The sequence below is a fragment of the Cervus canadensis genome, chromosome 2 (genome assembly GCF_019320065.1).
Source record: "Cervus canadensis isolate Bull #8, Minnesota chromosome 2, ASM1932006v1, whole genome shotgun sequence".
NCBI lineage: Eukaryota > Metazoa > Chordata > Mammalia > Artiodactyla > Cervidae > Cervus > Cervus canadensis.
In genome coordinates this window covers 27,796,096-27,813,150 of record NC_057387.1, presented here as the reverse complement: position 1 = coordinate 27,813,150, position 17,055 = coordinate 27,796,096, and the positions used below count along the sequence as shown (strand labels likewise).

Here is a 17,055-nt window from a genome sequence, read left to right as displayed (position 1 = left end):
CCACCCTTAAGCACTGACTGACCACCAAGCTATGCAGACATACTAACAGAAGTGAACCCTAGAAAGCCAGGCTAAATAATAAAAATAAAAATAACTGAAAAGAGGTATCCATGCCTGTGAGCTGCACAAATTTCATACTCTTAAGACTAAGCAAGTTACTACAAAATAGCAACAACCTGCAGAAAAATAAACCAGAACTCAGAGTTGCTATAATATAGGAAATCATAAAGAAACAGAGAAGTGTGACTTAACCTGGGGGGGGGCGGGGGGGCGGGCGGGGTGGGGGGCGGGCGGGAGGGGGAGAATCAGTCAACTAATCAACTGAGTCCAAACACTGGAGTTAATAAACAGATTTCAAAGCAGCTATTATAAAATACTCCTAAGAATAAAGTAAAATACGATGACAGTACTCAACATATAGGAAGTCTGAAGAGAGAACTAGGTATTATAACAACAATCCGTAAGATAAAAAGTAGAACATCCAAAATAAAAATTTAATCATATATCTAGGCTCAATAGCAGACTTAGTGGACCTGTAGATAATCTAAGTATTCAATCCTTAAAAGGCAGAAAGATCAAAAAAAATGGGGGGAGGAGGAGGAGCAGCCAGGGAGACATCAAGATCTCAAAATCAATGTAGTGGAAGTCTCAGAAGATGAGAGTAAGGAGTAGGAAAAATGTTTTGAGAAAATGTCCCAAACTCAATAAAATACATTAATCTGAAGAGTCAAAAAGCTGGAAAAATTCAACTATAATAAAACAAAGAGAATCAAACCTTGATTTATCATGCTCAAACTACTGAAAGGCCAAGATTTTTCAATGAAAATCCTGAAAGCAGCAACAGAAAAACAATTCATCACCCACAGGGGAACAACAACATTAACATCTGACTTTTCATCAGAAACAATGGAGGCCAGAAAGCAATGAAGTGACATATTTAAAGTAACTGAAAGACTGTAGAACCAAGGATTCTTTATAAAGCAAAAATAGTCTTCAATCTGAAAGCAAAGTAAGGAAATCCCCAGATAAACAAAAATTAATAGAATGTCATGAGCATATCTCTACCACAAAAGAAATACTAAATGAAGTTCATTCAGGCTGAAAAAAACTGAAATCAGACAATACCCTGGATCCACAGAATGGAAAATAGAAGCATTAGAAAGGGTAAACATGGAAGACATAAAAAAGACTGTTTTCCTCTTAATTTCTTTTAAAAAAAACAAAAAACGTAAGATTGTTTAAACTGATAATCAGAATAAAGTTTTTTAAACATATAAACAGAATAATACAATAGTTACAAAGGAGAAGAAGTGAGAAGAGAAGTGAAAGTCGCTCAGTCGTATCCAACTCTTCGCAACTCCATGGACTGTAGAATGCCAGGCTCCTCTGTCCATGGAATTGTCCAGGCCAGAATATTGGAGTAGGTATTCCCTTCTCCAGGGGATTTTCCCAACCCAGGTCTCCCACATTGCAGGCAGATTCTTTACCATCTGAGCTATCAGGGAAGCCCCAGTTACAAAGGAGAGGAAGGGATCTACAGCAAAGTTGCTAGATTTTAACAAAATAAATATAAAATCACCTTGAAATGGCTTGTATTAAATTAGACATATAATTGCTAGAGGAAAAACTAAGACAAAAACAAAGTAAAAACAAAAAGAGAGAAAATTTTAAAGAACATTAAAAATACTGGACACAAAAGGCTTAGTAACAGAAAGGAACCAAAACCCGACATGACAAAGAGAAAACAAACATCCAAAGTCCAACCAGGGCTTGACCTGGTTTCGATCCCTGGGTCGGGAAGATCTCCGGGAGAAGGGAATGGCTACCTAAATCCAACCACACAACTGCTGTTGCTGTTCAGTCCCTAAGTCGTGTCCGACTCTTTGAGACCCCATGGACTGCAGCACCTCAGGCTTCCCTGTCCTTCACCGTCTCCCAGAGTTTGCTCAAACTCATGTCCATTGAGTCAGTGAGGCCATCCAAACCATCTCATCCTCTGTTGTCCTGTTCTCCTCCCGCCTTCTATCTTTCCCAACATCAGGGTCATTTCAAATGAGTCGACTCTTTGCATCAGGTGGCCAAAGTAGTAGAGTTTCAGCTTCAGCATCAGTCCTTCCAATAAATATTCAGGACTGATTTCCTTTAGGATGGACTGCTTTGATCGCCTTCCTGTCCAAAGGACTTTCAAGAGTCTTTTCTTACACCACAGTTTGAAAGCTTCAGTGCTCAGCATTCTTTATGGTCCAACTCTCACATCCACGTATGACTGCTGGAAAAACCATAGCTTTGACTATATGGACCTTTGTCAGAAAATTGATCTCTGCTTTTTAACATGCTGTCTAGATTTGTCATACCTTTCCTTCCAAGGAGCAAGCATCTTTTAATTTCATGGCTGCAGTCACCATCCGCAGTGATTCTGGAGCCCAAGAAAATAAAATCTGTCACTGTTTCCACTTTTCCCCATCTATCTGCCATGAAGTGATGAGGAAAAAATGGACAAAGTACTCCAATATAAAGGCAGAGATTGTCAACCTGGATAAAAGACAAAATCCAACTGTATGGGGTCTAAAAGAAACATTTCTAGATATAAAGACACAACAGACTGAAAGTGGAAAAAAAAAAGGAAAAAGATATACCATGAAAATAATCACGAAAGGTGGAGGAAAAAGACTCTTAGATAAGAAAGATTACTCACTAGACATAAAGATACATATTTTATATGCTAAAGAACCAATACATCAAAAATAGCTAACAATTATAAATGCATATGTACCTAAAAAAACACATGAAGCAAAAATAACAGAATGAAAGGAGAAAGGGATAATTAAACTATTGCAGATGGAGATTTCAATACTCATTTTGCAGAAATTGATAAAAACCGTCTTAATAAAATATAAAAGCCTTAAACAACATAGCAACCAACTTGATGTAACTGATCTACTCAGAACATTCCATACAAAGATCAGTTCAGTTCAGTTGCTCAGTCATGTCCGACTCTTTGCGACCCCATGGACTGTAGCCTGCCAGGCTCCTCTGTCCATGGAATTCTCCAGGCAAGAATACTGGAGTGGGTTGCCATACCCTTCTCCAATGGCTCTTCCCAACCCAGGGATCGAACCCAGGTGTGGTTAAAAGAGATCTCTTATTAATAATGAAAAGATGCACTTATCATCCCTATCTCTCAGTCTTACAAGTTCTGTCCAGAACTAGGGACAAAGATAAAACACGTAACTTATAGTATCTGCAAGGAAGAGGAAATAAGCCATGTCAGAGACCTTGTGCCGGGTACAGAGCCTAAAATAGTATTACCTGGCCCTTTAAAGAAATAGTTTGCCAACTCCTTTGCTAATTAATGGGCTTCCCAGGTAGCTCAGTGGTAAAGGATCTGCCGACCAAGCAGGAGATGTTGGTTCAATCCCTGGGTCAGGGAGATCCCCTGGAGAAGGAGATAGCAACCCACTTCAGTATTCTTGCCTGGGAAATCCCATGGACAGAGGAGGTCTGGCAGGCTACAGTCCCTGGGGTCGCAGAGTCGGACACGACTTAGTGAGTAAACAGCAGCAGCAGTGCTAGTTAATAAAACAAATCTCAATAATTTGAAAGGGTTTAGATCATTCATGGTATGTTCTCCTACCACAATTAAATTAGAAGGTAACAACAGAAAGAAATCTGAAAAGCCCAAATTTTGGAAAGTTTAAAAACCAACTTCTAATTAACCAACAGGTAAAAGAAGAAACCATGAGGACAAACAGAAAATACCTTGAACTGAATATATGTTAAAATTAATATATACAAATTCACTGGATACAGTTAAAGCAATACATAGAGTCCAAAAGAAATTCTGCCATAAAATGTTCTATATCTGCAAAGTCAAATGGGGCAGCCATTAGGCACATGAGATCAGAGAACACTTGAAATGTGACTAGAATGACTGAAGAACTTAATCTAGTATTTAACTTTAGCATTAACAGCCACATATGGGAGTTACCTAACACATTTGACAGCACAGGCTTAGAAAGTTAGAGCTTTAAAAATATACTAGAAAACAACAACAACAAAAATTGTAACCAATAATCTGATCATGTGATTCTGAAAATCAAACCCAAATTAAGTAGAATAAAATAAAGATCAGAGTAGGTATCAATGGAGGGAAGGGGGATAAAACTCAAAGGTGATTCTTTGAAAAGATCAACAAAATTGATAATTAGCAGGATGGGAGACAAGGTGCAGGTAATGAAAGGAAGGGGGAAGGGAAGAGATGGGGCTATGGGTGTGCGGAAACACACTGAGATTGATTTAGAAGTTAAAAAAGAAAACAAAGAATACGAAAATCAATAATATAAGAGTGAAAGAGGACTTAACAACAAACCGTACAGAAATCAAAAGAATTAAGGGAATATTATGAAAGGCTTTTTTCCTGATAACAAAGATCTTAATTTAAAATGTTCATCTTTTTTTTTAACCTTTTTATTTTGTATTGGGGGTATAGCTGATTAACAGTGTTGCGATAATTTCAGGTGAACAGCAAAGGGACTTATAAAAGTTTTTATACCAACAAGATAAATTTAAATGAGTCAAAGAAACTTCCTCAACCGTCCAGTAGTCAAGACTCCATGCTCCCACTGCAGGGGGCACAGATTTGATCCCTGGTTAGAGACTTCCCTGGTGGCTCAGACCGTAAAGCGTCTGTCAACAATGTGGGAGACCAGGGTTCAATCCCTGGGTGGGGAAGATCTCCTGGAGAAGGAAATGGCAACCCACTCCAGTATTCTTGCCTGGAAAATCCCATGGAGGGAGGAGCCTGGTAGGCTACAGTCCATGGGGTTGCAAAGAGTGGGACACAACTGAGCGACTTCACTTTCACTTTCACTTGAGAAACTAAGTTCCCACAAGCCAAGTGGTGCAGCCATAAACAAACAAGTCAAATTCCTAGAAAATATAAACTACTAGAAAGTTCCTAGAAAATACAAACTACCAAATACTAGCTCAAGGAAACAAAGAAACTGAACATACTAATATGAAGTAAAGAAACTAAATTTGTGATTAAAATCTTCTACAAAAGAAAGTCCAGGCCTGCTGGGTTTTTTCAATGATAAATTCTCTCAAGAAAAAAAATAATACAAACCTTACACAAACTCTTTAAAAAACAGAGGAGGAAGAACTTCCCCGATGGTACAGTGACTGGATCAGAGTTTACCAGAATTCCACATGCCTCGCAGCAACTGGGCCCAGGGGCCACAACTACTGACCCCAGGGGCAGTAACTACTGAAGCCCGAGAACCTAAAGCCCATGCTCTGCAATAAGAGAAGCCACTGCAGTAAGAAGCCCATGCACCACAACAAAGAACAGATGCTGCTCGCCACAACTAGAGAAACCCCATGTGCAGCAAGGAAGATCCAATGCAATCAAAACGTAAAAAAAATAATGTCTTAAAAAATTAAAAACCAAGGAAAAGAGAACAATTAACAACTCATTTTAAGAGGCCAATATTACCAAAGACATAAGATGACAAAGACATCACAGAAAAAATATTCTAAGGAAATTATATTGGGGAACAGAGAGACAAGGATCATTCCCAAGTTTCTTGCTTTAGGAATAAGAAGAATAAGAGCTTACAAAGAGTACATCTTAAAATTTTCGAGACAAGTTCAATTTTAGACATGGTAAGTTTGAGATGCATCTGGGTCATTCAAGAAGAAATATTAAAGAGGCAGTTGTGTTAAAACTGTACTTGAGTGAGACTGCATAATGATAATATAATGTTTTATTCTGATATGTCCTACCAGATAAGATGACTTCTACTCGTAATAGCTTCTTAGTTGTTTTACATTTTCTGGTAAAAATAATATAACCAGCATTTTATATGTTAGTGATTTCTGGGTTTCAATGAGTTATTATATAATCATTTATCTTGTTCAAAATTTTAACCATGTCCACGTTTTACTTTTTAAAAATAATTATAAAACACTAAATAGTGGGAAAACAGAGCTAAATAACCTTGACCAAGATCCTCTGACCTGTAAATTTTCTAATTTGCAAAAAATAAATCATACTGGAAATTCCCTGCGTATCCAGGGTTAGGACTCCAGGCTCTCCTGCCGAGAGTCACAGGTTCAATGCCTCATCAAGGAACTAAAATCCCACAAGGTGCATGGCATGACCAAAAAAATAAATACAAACATACAGATAATTAAATAATAAATTATACTGATCATCCCTTCAACTGTTAAGTGCTTATTTAGGTCTTCCAAACCACCGCATGATATCCTGAGAGCAGAAATCATCCTAATACTGCCTTTCATAGAACAGGAATTGAAGCAAGAATTCAATGAACCATGATTCTATAATTTCACACTTATAAAGTGTCAAATGTCAGGACCTAAAGAAATCCTCAATATATCCACTTCAACAAATAGTGTTGGGAAAACTGGATTGCCACATGCAATGTGGAATGAAAGAATGAAACCGAACCCCTGTCTTACACCATACACAAAAATCAAAGACCAGAAACCATAAAACTCCTAGAAGGATACAAAGGGGATAAGCGCTTTGACATCAGTCTTGACAACAGTTTTTTCAGTTTGATGCCATGAGCAAATGTAACAAAACAAAAATAAACAAGTGGGAAACATCAAACTAAAAAGCTTTTGCACAGTAAAGGAAAATATCAACAAAATGAAAAGGCAAGCTACAGAATGGAAGAAAATATTTGCAAGTCGTTTTCTGGTAAGAAGTTAATAACCAATATACATAAAGAACTCACGTAACTCAATAAAATCCAATTTAAAAATGGACAAAGAAATGGAATAGACATTTTTGCAAAGAAGAAATACAACTGGCCAACAGATACATGCAAAGGTGCTCAACATCACTATCCATCAGGGAACAGAAACCAAAACCACAATGAGGTATCATCTCAAATCTGTAAGAAAGGCTTTCATCAAAAAGACAGATACCAGCTGAGGAGACATGATGAGCAAAGCTCATTCTCCTGAGTTGAAGATATTTATGGACAAGAAGCTATTGAAATTAAATGGTGGCAGATATGTCCAAGGACTATTGTGGGGATTTGATCCCTTTATGAATCTTGTGGTAGATGAATGTGTAGATGGCAACTAGTGGCAACAGAACAATATTGGAATGGTGGTAATACAAGGAAGTAGCATCATCATGTTAGAAGCCTTAGAACGAGTATGAACAATGGCTGTGCTCACCAAAGGAATCAACTGCTTCCATGCATCCCCTTTCCACATTTTACGAGAAAAATTGGGTCGTGTACATTTTCTTACTGAACTTTTTTGTTAAATAATTGTAATAGTCAAAAATGCTTTCTCAGCTGTTCTCAATAGAGAATATTTGATCTTATTCTGATTTTTTTCTATCATGACCTGTTCCTGGTTGGAAAAACAACAAAAAGATAACAAACAAGTAGTGAAGATGTGGAGAAAAGCAAATAGTTGTGTACTGATGGTGGGAATGTAAACTGGCACAGCCATTATGAAAAACAGTACAAAGGTTTCTTAAAAAAAATGAGAACTGATATATGACCCAGCAATTCCACTTCTGGGTATATATCCAAAAAAAGAAAAGAAAACAAGATGTCAAAGAGACACTGCACTCCTGTGTTCATGGCATTATTCACAATAACCAGACATGGAAACAACCCAAGTATCCATCAACAGATAAACACTTAAAGAAGACGTGGTGCTACTATTCGACATAGTTTTGGAAGTGTTGGCCATAGCAATCAGAGCAGAAAAAGAAATAAAAGGAATCCAGATAGGAAAAAAACAAGTAAAACTCTCACCTCTACATAGAAAATCCTAAAGACTCTACCAGAAAATTACTAGAGCTAATCAATGAATATAGCAAAGTTGCAGGATATAAAGTTAACACACAGAAATCCTTTGCATTCCTATACACTAACAATGAGAAAACAGAAAGAGAAATTAAGGAAACAATACCATTCACCATTGCAACAAAAAGAATAAAATACTTAGGAGTATATCTACCTAAAGAAACCAAAGACCTATGTATAGAAAACTATAAAACACTAATGAAAGAAATCAAAGATGACACAAATAGATGGAGAAATATACTGTGTTCATGGATTGGAAGAATCAATATTGTGAAAATGAGTATACTACCCAAAGCAATCTATAGATTCAATGCAACCCCTATTAAGCTACCAACGGTATTTTTCACAGAACTAGAACAAATAATTTCTCAATTTGTATGGAAATACAAAAAACCTCAAATAGCCAAAGCAATCTTGAGGAAGAAGAATGGAACTGGAGGTATCAACCTGCCTGACTTCAGGCTCTACTACAAAGCCACAGTCATCAAGACAGTATGGTACTGGCACAAAGACAGAAATATAGATCAATGGAACAGAATAGAAAGCCCAGAGATAAATCCACATACCTATGGACACCTTATCTTTGACAAAGGAGGCAAGGATATACAATGGAAAAAAGGCAACCTCTTTAACAAGTGGTGCTGGGAAAACTGGTCAACCACTTGTAAAAGAATGAAACTAGAACACTTTCTAACACCATACACAAAAATAAACTCAAAATGGATTAAAGATCTAAATGTAAGACCGGAAACTATAAAACTCCTAGAGGAGAACATAGGCAAAACACTCTCCGACATAAACCACAGCAGGATCCTCTATGACCCACCTCCCAGAATATTGGAAATAAAAGCAAAAATAAACAAATGGGACCTAATGAAACTTAAAAGCTTTTGCACAACAGAGGAAACTATAAGCAAGGTGAAAAGACGGCCTTCGGAATGGGAGAAAATAATAGCAAATGAAGCAACAAAGGATTAATCTCAAAAATATATAAGCAACTCCTATAGCTCAATTCCAGAAAAATAACTGACCGTCAAAAAATGGGCCAAAGAACCAAACAGACATTTCTCCAAAGAAGACATACAGATGGCTAACAAACACATGAAAAGATGCTCAACATCACTCATTATCAGAGAAATGCAAATCAAAACCTCAATGAGGTACCATTACATGCCAGTCAGAATGGCTGCTATCCAAAAGTCTACAAGCAAAAATGCTGGAGAGGGTATGGAGAAAAGGAAACCCTCTTACACTGTTGGTGGGAATGCAAACTAGTACAGTCACTATGGAGAACAGTGTGGAGATTTCTTAAAAAACTGGAAATAGAACTGCCATATGACCCAGCAATACCACTTCTGGGCATACACACCGAGGAAACCAGATCTGAAAGACACACGTGTACCCCAATGTTCATCACAGCACTGTTTATAATTGCCAGGACATGGAAGCAATCTAGTTGCCCATCAGCAGACGAATGGATAAGAAAGCTATAGTCCACATACACAATGGAGTATTACTCAGCCATTAAAAAGAATTCATTTGAATCAGTTCTAAAGAGATGGATGAAACTGGAGCCCATTATACAGAGTGAAGTAAGCCAGAAAGATAAACACCAATACAGTATACTAACGCATATATATGGAATTTAAAAAGACGGTAATGATAACCCTATATGCAGGACAGAAAAAGAGACACAGATGTACAGAACAGACTTTTGGACTCTGTGGGAGAAGGCGAGGGTGGGATGATCTGAGAGAATAGCATTGAAACATGTATATTATCAAGTGTGAAACATCGCCAGCCCAGGTTGGATGCATGAGCAAGTGCTCAGGGCTGGTGCACTGGGATGACCCAGAGGGATGGGATGGGGAGGGAGGTGGAGGGGGGATCAGGATGGGGAACATATGTAAATCCATGGCTGATTCATGTCAATGTATGGCAAAAACCACTACAGTACTGTAAAGTAATTAGCCTCCAACTAACAAAAATAAATTAAAAAAAAAAAAAAAAGACGACGTGGTGTGGATGCATGATGCATACCTGCATACGGTCACACAGACAAAAAACGGGACAGTGTTCAGCCACGAGGAAAAAGGAAACCCTGCCATTTGTCACAACACAGATGGATCTAAATAAAATAAGCCAGACAAAGACAAATACTGCATGGTGTCACTTACATGTGGAAACTGGAAAAAAAAAAAAAAAACCTTAAAAGTCAAAAACTCTAGTCAAGAAACACTAGAAGTGGTTGCCAGGGGTTGGGGGGGGGGGTGGAGAATAGAAGAAGAGAGAGAAGCTTATGATAAAAGGATACAAATTCTCTGCTCTAAGATGAATAATGACTGAAAAATCTAATGTACAACATGGTGACCATAATTGATAACACTATATTATACAGGTGAAATTTCCTTAGCGATTAGAACTTAAATATTCTCACTGATATATATAAAAACACAAGGTGATGGATGGGTTAACTGAATAGACATGGAGGAATCCTTTCACACTATGTATCAAATCATCATGATGTACATTTCAAATACCTTACAATTTTGTCAACTATACTTCACCAGGGCTTCCGTGGTGGCTCAGATGGTAAAGAATCCACCCGTGATACAGGAGACCTGGGAATGGCTACCCACTTCAGCATTCTGGCCCAGAGAATTCCATGGACAGAGGAGCCTGGCAAGCTCCTCTACAGTCTACGGAATCGCAAAAAGTCAGATACAACTGAGCAACTTTGACATCACTTCACGAGGATATCTCAACAAAGCTGAAAAAAAAAGGAAAAAATCCTCAGTATCTCCACTGTCGTGATCTTAAATACAGGACATTTTAATTGAAGCCAATATTCTTTCTTACCTAAACTACTAAATCTTGCCCTCCGGGTCAGAGGGTAGTAACAGGGAGCTGAATGTCTACCCCCACTAGACAATGACAAGACAGAATAACATGGTGGAAAGTGAGGCAAGTCATCACTCTACTCCCAGTCTCTGGTATGCTGAAGTTCAGGGGAAGCTGAGATTCCACCCTTAACCTACAGCAAAAAAGTGGGGTGAGTCAGCCCTAGGCTTTCTCTTCCCCTGTGTCAGGGAAGCTCAGTGGAATTGAGCATTGTTGTTTAGTTGCTAAGTCCAGCCTGACTCTTGCTTTTCCCAGGCAAGAATACTGGAGTGGGTTGTCATTTCTTTCTCCAGGGGATCAACCCAACCCAGGAACCGAAACGCCTGTCTCCTGCATTGTAGGCAGATTCTTTACCACTGAGCCACCAATACACACTGTCCAGTCGCTAAGTCGTGTCTGACTCTTTGCGACCACACGGACTGCAGGCTTCCCTGTCCTTCACTATCTCCCAGAGTTTGCTCAAACTTATGTCCACTGAGTTGATGATGTCATCCAACCATCTAAGCCTCTGTTGCCCCCTTCTCCTGCCCTCAACCTTTCCCAGCATCAGGATCTTTTCCAATGAGTCAGCAACAAATTTATGAGTTAGTATATCCCATTTTTGTAAGGTAAGAGCAAGTGGGAACTGAAATTTCAGCTCATTCATTTGCAACAAGGCAGTTAAGAGTCAGCACTCCACTTCTGCTGAAATGGTGACATTAGGGCCCAAGGAGAAGCCAAAACCCATTTAGCTATCATGTTGTTCCATAGGAAAACCGCTAGTTAAAAAGGATTAACTATGACCCTGAGTATCAGAATATAATGTCCACAATACCACAAAACACTCAAAAATCAGCCAAACTAACAACTAGGAACATTCTAATTTAAATGAGAAAAAACAACTGACGTATGTTCAAGAGAATCAGATCTTAGAATGGTGTGACAAAGAATTTAAAGAAATTAACATACATACATGGGTACATAGTCGTGTCTGACTCTTTGTGATCCCACAGACTGTGGCCCACCAGGCTCCGCTGTCCAGGGAATTTTCCAGGCAAGAACATGGAGTGGGTTGCCACTTCCTACTCCAGGGAATCTTTCTGACCCAGGGATTGAACCCGAATCTCTTCCATCTCCTGCACTGGCAGGTGGATTCTTTACCACAGAGCCATCTGGGAAGCCTATACAATACCAAACTAAAATAACTAAAAAACTTGATAAATTACCTCAATAGTAAAGTGAAAATGACAGAGAACAGAATCATTGAACTTCAGACCAAATCAATATAATTTACCCAAAATAGATGAAAAAATATTTAACAGTCTCAAGAACCTGTGGGAGAATAAGAAAATGGCTAACATTCATACCACTGCCATCCTAGGAGGAGCAGTGGAACTCAAAAAGTATTTTAACAAATAATGACTAAAAATCTCCCAAACTTGCCAACATATAAACGTACAGATGCAAAACCCTAAAGAATGGAATTAGAGGGATAAATCTAAAGGATTTACAGAATAAATCCAAAGAAATCCACATCAAGACCCATCATTGAGTTCTGAAAGCTTACAGACACAGAAAAGCCTTGAAAGGAGTCAATGTAATTGCGTTACAAAGAACATCAACTCCAACAACAGTGGATTTCTCAATGAGGGACATAAGGAAGTGGAACAAAGTTGTTCAAAGAAGAAAAGAAAAAACATCAACAAGTCCTGTACTCAAAAAGAAATATCCTTCAAACAAGAAAACCAATCAAAAAGATATTCTCACAAAGCAAACAAAACTTTGTCATTGGCAAACCTACCCTTAAATGTATGACTAAAGAAGTCTGCTAGCTCTTTTTCGTGGCGCCTCGGAGGCTGTCGGCCACTTCAGAATGAAGCTGAACATCTCTTTCCCGGCCACTGGCTGCCAGAAGCTCATTGAAGTGGACGATGAACGAAAACTTCGTACCTTCTACGAGAAGCGTATGGCCACAGAAGTTGCTGCTGACGCTCTGGGTGAAGAATGGAAGGGTTATGTGGTCCGAATCAGTGGCGGAACGATAAGCAGGGTTTCCCCATGAAGCAGGGTGTCTTGACCCATGGCCGAGTTCGCCTGCTACTGAGTAAGGGGCATTCCTGTTACAGACCAAGGAGGACTGGAGAGAGAAAGCGCAAATCTGTACGGGGTTGCATTGTGGATGCCAATCTGAGTGTTCTCAACTTGGTCATTGTGAAAAAAAGGGGAGAAGGATATTCCTGGACTCACTGATACTACAGTGCCTCGTCGCCTGGGTCCCAAAAGAGCTAGCAGAATCCGCAAACTTTTCAATCTCTCTAAAGAAGATGACGTCCGCCAGTATGTTGTGCGAAAGCCCCTAAACAAAGAAGGTAAGAAACCTAGGACTAAAGCACCCAAGATTCAGCGTCTCGTGACTCCACGAGTTCTGCAACACAAACGCCGGCGTATTGCTCTGAAGAAACAGCGTACTAAGAAAAACAAAGAAGAGGCTGCAGAATATGCTAAACTTTTGGCCAAGAGAATGAAGGAGGCCAAAGAAAAACGGCAGGAACAGATTGCCAAGAGACGGAGGCTGTCCTCTCTGAGAGCTTCTACTTCTAAGTCTGAGTCCAGTCAAAAATGAGATGTTCTAAGAGTAACAAATAAATAAGATCAGACATCAAAAAAAAAAAAAAAAGAAGTCTGCTAAACAGAGGAAGTGAAGTCGCCCAGTCGTGTCCGACTCTGTGACCCCGTGGACTGCAGCCCACCAGGCTCCTCCGTCCACGGGAGTTTCCAGGCAAGAGCACTGGCGTGGGGTGCCATTGCCTTCTCCAGGGGATCTTCCCAAAGAAGATGTGTTAACAGAATGAACATCAATCTTCAGAAAAGAACACTGTAATGGCTAAGAATGAGGGTAAACAATACGTTTCCTCATGGGTACCTTAAATCTTATGTGATGGCTGATGTAAAAATTATAACAATATCTCATAAGGTGCTATATATAGAGGAAATATTTAAAGATAATCCTAGTTTACAACAGGAAAAGGGTAAAAGGATCTGAATACTTTCTATACTCAACTCCAGATAATAAATCATCAGTATAGACTGTAAGTTAAAAATGAATACAAGATCTAAAACAATCATTAAGAAACTATTCAAGTGCTATATAAAACTATATAAAAACACTATAAAAAAAGATGGAATCTTAGAACTTCCTGATAGTCCAGCAGCTAAGACTCACTCTCCCAGTGCAAGAGCCCAGGTTCATCCCTGGTTTGGAAACTAGATTGCACATGCAGCAACTAAAGATACTACATGTCACAATTAAGACCCAGTGCAGCCAAATCATAAATAAAAATAAATATTAAGATAGAATTTTTTTTTTAATGTTTACGTAACCCACATGAAGGCAAGAAAAGAAAAACAGAGGAATCAAACAGTAAGAGATTTAATACTTAGCATATCAATAACTGACTTAAAATATAAATGGCCTAAATACACATATTAAAAGACAGAAGTTGGCAGAATGGATAAAATTAAAACATGCTCCAACAATACATTCTCTAAAAGAAACCCACTTCAAACAAAGACGTTAAGTACTCTTTTGTTTAAGGCAAAAAGACAGGAAAAGAAGATACACCATGAAGATACTGATTTTCTTAAAAAACAGAACAGGAACAATTTTTGAAAAGGTAGTGGAAGGAGCTCTGCAGATGCCTTCATGGGGAAATAACCATAACTGGGGAAATTTTTTTTTTAATAACCACAGAAATCTCTGTCAATTGTCCTCAGACCATACAGTTTTTTAAAAAAAAGAACAAACATACACTTAGGGAAAGTACTAAAGCTTGGTGGAAGAAACAGCAAGTCTGTGGCACTGAAGCTACAACCCACTCTCCACCTCCCACAACTCCAGGTAGACAGGACCAAATAGACCTTCCCACAGGCTCCAAGTCAAGGGTAGGCCATCAGCGTTTCTCATCCTGCACAGACAGCTCTGGACTGCAGATGCTCAACTCAAGGCAGCGCAACCAAGAGGTCAGAAACTCCTTTCCTCCACACAGCCCCAAAACATAAGACACAACTCTATCCTAGACACAGCAGAACAAAAATTCTGGGGCCAACTGGCTCATTTGCTTGTAATGCACAGGTTGCATGCCCAAGAAGAGCAAAGTCAGTAAGACAACTGTGCTCCACCTAGTATCCTGCTCATACAGTAGGGAAGTCACCCCAAGAAGTGAGCCATTAGCCCCACCTACAGCTCTCCCAAAAACACAAGAGACGACTCCACACATGGACATCATCAGATGGTCAATACCAAATTGAAACTGATTATAGTCTTTGCAGCCGAAGATGGAAAAGCTCTATACAGTCAGGAAAATCAAGACCGGGAGCTGACTGTGGCTCAGATCATGAACTCATTGCCAAATTCAGACTTAAATTGAAGAAAGTAGGGAAAACCACTCGACCGTTCAGGTATGACCTAAATCAAATCCCTTATGATTATACAGTGGAAGTAACAAACAGATTCAAGGGATTAGACCTGATAGACAGAGTGCCTAAAGAGCTATGGATGGAGGACTGTAACACTGTACATGAGGCAGTGATCAAGACCATCCCCAAGGAAAAGAAATGCAAAAAGGCAAAATGGTTGTCTGAGGAGGCCTTACAAATAGCTGAGAAAAGAAGAGAAGCAAAAGGCAAAGGAGAAAAGGAAAGATATACCCATTAGAATGCAGTGTTCCAAAGACTAGCAAGGAGAGATAAGAAAGCCTTCCTTAGTGATCAATGCAAAAAAAATGGAGGAAAACAACAGAATGGGAAAGACTAGAGAACTCTTCAATAATATTAGAGCTACTAAGGGAACATTTCATGCAAAGATGGGCACAATAAAAGACAGAAACGGTATGGACCTAACAGAATCAGAAGATATTAAGAGGTGGAAAGAATACACAGAAGAACTATACCAAAAAGATTTTAATGACCCAGATAACCACAATGGTGTGATCACTCACCTAGATCCAGACATTCTGCTTATTGTCACCCTGCTTATTTCATTTACATGTGGAGTACATCATGTGAAACGCTGGGCTGGATGAAGCACAAGCTGGAATCAAGACTGCCAGGAGAAGTATCAATAACCTCAGATATGCAGATGACACCACCCTTATGGCAGAAAGCAAAGAGGAACTGAAGAGCCTCTTGAAAGTGAAAGAGGAAAATGAAAAAAAAAAAAAGAAAGTGAAAGAGGAGAGTAAAAAAGCTGGCTTAAAACTCAACATTCAAAAAACGAAGATCAAGGCATCCAGTCCTATCACTTCAAGGCAAACAGTTGGGGAAACAATGGAAATAATAACAGACTTTATTTTCTTGGGCTCCAAAAATCACTGCAGATGGTGACTGCAGCCATGAAATTAAAAGATGCTTGCTCCTTGGAAGAAAGCTATGACCAACCTAGACAGCATGTTAAAAGGCAGAGACATTACTTTGCTGACAAATGTCCGTCTAGTCTAAGCTATGGTTTTGAGTTGGACCAGAAAGCTGAGTACCAAAGAATTGATGGTTTTCAACTGTGGTGTTGGAGAAGACTCTTGAGAGTCCCTTGGACTGCAAGGAGATCAAAACAGTCAATCCTAAAGGAAATCAGTCCTGAATATTTATTGGAAGGACTGATGCTGAAGCTGAAACTTCAATACTTTGGCCACCTGATACAAAGAGCCAATTCACTGGAAAAGACCCTGATGCTGGAAAAGATTGAGGGCAGGAGGAGAAGGGGATGACAGAGGATGAGATGGTTGGATGGCATCACCAACTCGATGACATGAGTTTGGGTAAACTCCAGGAGTTGGTGATGGACAGGGAGGCCTGGCGCACTGTGGTCCATGGGGTCGCAAAGAGTCAGAAACGACTGAGCGACTGAACTGACTGACAGCTCCAGAGCAGCAGCTCAGAGACTTCACCCAGGGAAGAGGCAGACTTTAAGAACAGAGAGCTCTGAAGTACTTCCCCAAACAACTGACTTTACTTGGAACAGAATATGCAAGAGTTCAAGACTAAGAGCACTTCCTGAAACAGAAAATTTTGATGGTAAACAAGAGGAAGTTGATACCTTCGTGAGAACAATAAGCTAAACTACAAGTCAACTGTTTATCAGAGACCCAAGGAACCTAAAAAGGAACCCACCTGGGATCATGACAAACCTCAAAGACAATCTCAAAAACTATCTTAGAACAGGGTCTGAATTTCATTACAAAGGACTATGGGAAAAGTTATATCCCAAGGCATAGCCTGGTGTGATATCAAGAGAGGTAGATTTCATAACAGATCAAAAATA

The 17,055-nt window shown here is 39.2% G+C and overlaps 1 protein-coding gene and 1 pseudogene across 2 annotated transcripts in view; one reads left to right on the top strand and one right to left on the bottom strand.

Moving 5' to 3' along the window:
• Positions 1–17,055, bottom strand: part of TRIM33 (tripartite motif containing 33) — a 141,424-nt gene that overhangs the window by 103,027 nt on the left and 21,342 nt on the right. The window lies entirely within an intron of this gene.
• Positions 6,974–7,198, top strand: LOC122435995 (annotated as a pseudogene).